The sequence below is a fragment of the Oncorhynchus clarkii genome, chromosome 22 (assembly GCF_045791955.1).
Source record: "Oncorhynchus clarkii lewisi isolate Uvic-CL-2024 chromosome 22, UVic_Ocla_1.0, whole genome shotgun sequence".
NCBI lineage: Eukaryota > Metazoa > Chordata > Actinopteri > Salmoniformes > Salmonidae > Oncorhynchus > Oncorhynchus clarkii.
Window position 1 is genome coordinate 30,671,392 of NC_092168.1, and position 6,989 is coordinate 30,678,380.

A 6,989-nucleotide genomic window follows, 5' to 3' on the forward strand; every position below is an offset into this window, starting at 1 on the left:
TGACTTCAATCAAGGTTCAGAATGTCCACTCAGTGGGCCTACACATTGCACACCCTTTAGTTTGTCAATTTTTATCTCACATGGTTTTACATGCATTTTTCTAAATTTAAAATGTCAACAGCTCCTTGGTCATGTGACCTACTGACTTCAAACAAGGTTCTGAATGTCCACTGACTACCCTTCTATATTGCACACCATTTAGTTAGTCAATTTTCAACTCACAAGATTTTACATTCATTTTTCAAAATGTAAAATGTCAATAGCTCCTTGGTCATGTGGCCTACTGACTTCAAACAAGGTCCACTCTGATGTTTGTCTACTTTCATATCATGCTATTAGACTTACATCTGTAAGTTTTGCAGGCCTTCATTTCACATGGTTGTTAAAAAATGTTTTTGAAGTTAACAAATGTTCCAGCCTCGCAATAATTATCTTTCACACGGACACTGAAAAGATCCGCAAATGGCTGTATGTGGTATGGATCAAAGACAGGAGAGGTGTTCGAACAGAGGTGCGTAAAGGAAGGAGCACAGGTAGGCCTCATGAAAAACAATGTTTCCTATGTTCTTTGAATCATAGTAATAGGCAGTGATTTGTCAGTCAGAGTGATCTTGATAAGGTGAAAGAATCCTTTTCATAGCATCATTTTCATATACTGTACATTAAGACAAATCCTTCTACGTTGAGTATTAGAACACCGTTTACATAACCTGATAATGACTTGATATTTGAGTGCATTAAAAACAAGCCACCTGCAGACAACTTACAAAATGCAAGAGGGTATTTGAGGTTTCATTTTTCAAATGAAAATAGTTATTCGATGCATGGCCTACTATTTCTAACTGGAAAAATAAATTATTTATTTAAAATTGATTTAGGTACATTTTTGGTATATGTGTACAAATACCTAGGTGTCTGGTTAGACTGTAAACTTTCCTTCCAGACTCACATTAAGCATCTCCAATCCAAAATTAAATCTAGAATCAGCTTCCTATTTCGCAACAAAGCATCCTTCACTCATGCTGCCAAACATACCCTTGTAAAACTGACTATCCTACCGATCCTTGACTTCGGCGATGTCATTTACAAAATAGCCTCCAACACTCTACTCAACAAATTGGATGCAGTCTACCACATTGCCATTCGTTTCGTCACCAAAGCCCCATATACTACCCACCACTGCGACCTGTATGCTCATGTTGGCTGGTCCTCGCTTCATATTCATCGCCAAACCCACTGGCTCCAGGTCATCTATAGGTCCTTGCTAGGTATAGCCCCGCCTTATCTCAGCTCACTGGTCACCATAGCAGCACCCACCCATAGCACGCGCTCCATCAAGTATATTTCACTGGTCATCCCCAAAGCCAATTCCTCCTTTGGCCGCCTTTCCTTCCAATTCTCTGCTGCCAATGACTGGAACGAATTGCAAAAATCACTGAAGCTGGAGACTCATATCTCCCTCACTATCTTTAAGCATCAGCTATCAGAGCAGCTTACAGATCATTGCATCTGTACATAGCCCATCTGTAAATAGCCCATCTGTAAATAGCCCATCCAACTACCTCATCATTGTTATTTATTTTATTTATATATATATTTATTTTTTTGCTCCTTTGCACCACAGTATCTCTACTTGCACATTCATCTTCTGCACATCTATCACTCCAGTGTTTATTTGCGAAATTATAATTATTTCGCCACTACGGTCTATTTATTGCCTTACCTCCCTAATCTTACTTAATTTGCACACACTTGTATATAGACTTTTCTATTGTGTTATTGACTGTACATTTGTTTATCCCATGTGTGTGTTGTTGTTTGTGTCACACTGCTTTGCTTTATCTTGGCCAGTTGTAAATGAGAACTTGTTCTCAACTGGCCTACCTGATTAAATAAAGGTGAAATAAAAACAAATATATTTTTTTTCAATACTGTATGTGGGAATGTCTTATGTCCGTCCTACATGTAGTTTTGGTACATGGAATATTCCTCCACTGCATAGATCATAAATTACTATTGCAAATAGCAGTATTATGTTCAACAACTGACATTTTCAGATATTATTTTGACAAACACACTTTGGTTCTTACAATTCATTCTCTATTGTCATAGATTTGGTGGGCACTGTCATCTGTGATCTTTGTGATATGACTTTCTTTGAGCACGTACTGATGAAACTGTCACTTAATACTTTTTTCTTAAAGTCTACAAACGCTCTACATTTATTCGCTCTGTGATAGGGTTGGATCCTATATGCTACTTTCATTATTAGAGTGTAGAATGGGGCATAAAGGAAATGACCTCTACTACTAAATTACTAATAGATTATAGTGATAAGGAAAACGGCATTCATTTGCCTATAACTAATCAGAATTCCATTATGTTTACATAAAAAAAGAGAATACTTCAAAATGAGAAGATCCTGCCATGGAAAAGACGACTGTGTGGACATAAAGTGGAAAGGAGGGGAAATAACTCACACCATGCAGCAGGACACCTTCAGCTGCGGGGTCTTTGTAATGCAGGTTTGATAGTTATATTTTCAATAATGAATGGTTAGCTGTTGTGTGACAATTAGGTCAAAAACTCTATTTTACTTTTTGGTGTAGATGGCCAAGGAAGTTGCACAGAACTTCCCCAACATCCCTTCCCAAATTGATATGGAACCTTCAAAAACACATGGAGCAACTGCAAAAAGAAATGGCTGAGGATATACTAAAAATGTCTGGTATGTAATCACATTTAATTCAAAGTAAATGTATATTCTTTATTTTTATGTAGTTGTGTGAGACAGCCATATGTTCAGTTCATGCTTATGATTTCAGAGTTCAACAAAGCCAACAACTGCTTCATGTGTGCCACTGATAAAGAACCTGGATGTGGCACAAAGACAGCCTGGGTTAGTAACTTTATTTAACATGTTTATAATCTTTTGACAACAGTGACAATAAGACAATTTATGATATAACACAATGGATGACTAATTCGTCATTCGTCATACTGCATTGATATTTGATATTATTTATAACGCGTTATGCTTCATTTTGTTTTAGATTGAATGTTTTGCATGCCAACGGTGGTTCCAAACTGGAAGTGCAGTCTTTGATGTTGAAAATGTATGCTATACCCCATCCACACTGAAGAGGCTCTGAAATGTACATCAACCAGGGATAAAGAGAAAGTTAACACTGTGAAATGTTTCAAACTTATTTGAAGTTAAAGTATCTGACATGTTGGAAAAGATTAAAGGGCTACAATTTGTTTAATTTGTCAATATTCCATTTTTATTCATAGATTTTTTGGCCAGCATTACTGTGGTTACATGTTCAGTATATGTATTGACCAGCAAGCCCACAACGATCTACCTCACTAGCTCACTCTCCATCCCTGCTTTTAACAATTAATGGCATGACTCTCATACTTTGCCCTTTTCCTTTATGGTTGATATTAACGAAGAAAGGAGATATTAAATGTCTCTCTCCTATTGTGTACCGCTGTTAAATACTGTGGAAAAATAAAAAAAACAGGGAAAATAAGTACTTAGAACTACCAATCATTATAGATAAATACAAAAAAAAGGGTAAACACAACACTGGACTGAACCCCCTAATTGTCAAACGAATATTAATGTACAACAACATAGAAGAGACATAACTAGAGGTTATGCAATATGGGTGTATATCCACTACACGCTTCTTAGGTGTGTAATTGACATGACCAAGGATCTATTGAAATTTAAAACTCTAAAAAATGTATGTTACACCGCGTGATTTTACAGTACACAAACAAGAGTCTGCAATATAGAAGGGTACATTCTGCACCATGTTTGACGTCACTAGGTCACATGACCAAGGAGCTATTGAAATTTTAAATTGAGAATAATTAATGTAAAATCTTGTCAGTTTCAAATGGACAAACTAAAGGGTGTGCAATATAGAAAGGCAGTCAGTGGACATTCTGGACCTTGTTTGAGTCAAGTAGGTCACATGACCAATAAGCTATTGAAATTCGAATGTAAAAAGTTTGTACTTTGTTTATGCTCCCTAACTAATTCAACTAGGAATACAAAATGCTGCTTACATTTCCACATGTTTATTAGCTTTGGAAAGCTAATTAATGTCCGAATCGTGAAAATAAGACCTGGGCAAAGTTGTGCGCATTTTTTCCAACGAAATGACACTTATTTGGAGACTGGCTCAAGTGGTTTGAAAGCTATTGAGGTTTGAAAGCGCGAATATCCGTCGAATATCCAGATTGAAACGGACTTTACCTCGGTATCTAATAGGCCGAATTTAACGCTTCAAATCCGAGCAGCAGCTCCAACTGTTTCCTATTGTTTTACGCGCGAGTCTGCGTCAAAGAACCTGTCCTCTAATCATTCCACAGGCGAGCAGTTAACGATCATCCTCTGACCTCTATAAGGATACTGACCTACCTCTATATTCGAAACGGATACTGATCTCTCTATTCTTTGACGCACTGCTAAACGCTGTCACAGAGTGTGATGAAATTGAAGACAATAATTATTTTTCCTCGGTAGGTAAATGCATCTATATGTAGGACACAACTTCACACCTTTACATTGCATGGAAATACTTAGTTGAAAAAAGTTTAGCATCTGGTGGCAATTTGACAGCAATTCCCCCCGTCATATTATGAATAGTAGGATACGCATTTCATTTGGGAGCTCAGAATGATTACTGTCAATTTACCTTGCAATCCTTCAAACCGAAGATATCAAGATTCTTCATTTCGTTACAGCCAAAATCCCTTCAAGTCTCATTTTTATCCAAATGACGATTCGGCAACGCATTCATGTAATTCCAGGTCTTTTTAATAATATAATATTGGCATTCAAAACGTTACTGACGTTTCAATAGGCTACAACTTTATGCAATGAATATAAGAGAGGTGAAAACAATCAACAACAAAAAAATATCCTTGCTTTTGTGAAAAAAATAATATTTGTTTGGATAAAATAACGGATAGATTCAAATGTTCTTGCAATTCCCGACAGAGCAGGTATTGTTCCCCTGTGCAGTTGAAAGGAAGGGAAGGAATCAGACATAATGGATGGTAAAAACTATTTGGGGAGGAGAGTGTCTGAGTGGGTGACGCTTGGAGAGGAGAGTAGGAGAGCTGAGGAGGGGCGGCGCTGGAGACAAGAAACTGAGAATCAGACTCCTAAAACCTAAATAACTGTGTGTAGCCTTTCATTCTTTTAGAAACGTTAAAAACATGTAATATTTTTAGTGACTTTCACAATGTATCAGTAACATCCAAATTAATGTATATCCAAATGAATGTAAGGAGCTCTAAAATTATATCTGCAATGGAAAGTGAGACTTTCACCTGTTACCCACCCTGACCCTGGATCTGGGGGGATCCTTGATTTCTCTGTCCCAGCTCTGGCTCTCTTTCTTTCTTTCTGTCTGAGATGTCTCTGTTGTAGATATCTGGAGTTCTGTAGCTGTTTTCCTGTTCTTGTGTAATTCATCCAGTCGGGCTGTAGAAAGCATTAGGCCCAAACCCATTTAGACAGTCCCTCAGTTCCACACTGTTACATAACAGCCAAGCAGCGACCCAGTCTCACTTGGTCCAACACAGCCACCATTATAATATGAGGTTACCATCAAAATGCTGCTGGAATTCTTATTAGTGTCTGACTGTCTGGCCTGTGTGCTGCAATGGCATGATGTCAACAGAACAGAGCAGAGCACTGGCACAGAAAGTATGGTCTCATTTCACTCTGAGGGGTTTCTGGGTATCGTCTGAATCTGTAGTTTGTGATAGTTCATGGTCCGAATATGGGGTCAGGGCTGTTAGTCAGGGTTTGGAGCTCCATGGGGTCAGGGCTGTTAGTCAGGGTTTGGAGCTCCATGGGGTCAGGGCTGTTAGTCAGGGTTTGGAGCCCCATGGGGTCAGGGCTGTTAGTCAGGGTTTGGAGCTCCATGGGGTCAGGGCTAGGAGACCGCCTGCTCAATTAGGCTGGAAAAGGGAAGGAGTAGTGGGGGTCAGGGCTAGGAGTCTGCCTGGCTGTAAAGGTGAAAGGAAGGGGTCAGAGGCCTGGTTCCAGGAGGGTGTTTATTTTTTTCTATTTATATTTCACCTTATTTAACCAGGTAAGCCAGTTGAAAACAACTTCTCATTTACAACTGCAATCTGGCCAAGATAAAGCAAAGCAGTGCGACAAAAACAACAACACAGAGTTACACATGGGATAAACAAATGTACAGTCAATAACACAATAGAAATATCTATGTACAGTGTGTGAAAATGTAGTAAGATTAGGGCGGTAAGGCAATAAATAGGCCATAGAGGCGAAATAATTACAATTTATCATTAACACTGAAGTGATAGATGTGCAGATGATGATGTGCAAGTAGAGATACTGGGGTGCAAAAGAGCAAAGAAAAGGTATAAATAACAATATGGGGATGAGGTAGTTGGGTGTGCTTTTTAAAGATGGGTACAGACAGGTACAGTGATCAGTAAGCTGCTCTGACAGCTGATGCTTAGACAGATAAGTCTCCAGATTCAGATATTTTTGCAATTCGTTCCAGTCATTGGCAGCAGAGAACTGGAAGAAAAGGTGGCCAAAGGAGGTGTTGGCTTTGGGGATGACCAGTGAAATATACCTGCTGGAGCGCCTGCTACGGGTGGGTGCTGCTATGGTGACCAGTGAGCTGAGATAAGGCGGGGCTATACCTAGCAAAGACTTATAGATGACCTGGAGCCAGTGGGTTTGGCGACGAATATGTAGCGAGAGCCAGCCTACAGCATGCAGGTCGCAGTGGTGGGTAGTATATGGGGCTTTGGTAACGAAACGGATGGCACTGTGATAGACTACATCCAATTTGCTTAGTAGAGTGTTGGAGGCTATTTTGTAAATGACATTGCCGAAGTCGAGGATCGGTAGGATAGTCAGTTTTACGAGGGTATGTTTGGCAGCATGAGTGAAGGAGGCTTTGTTGCAAAATGGGAAGCCG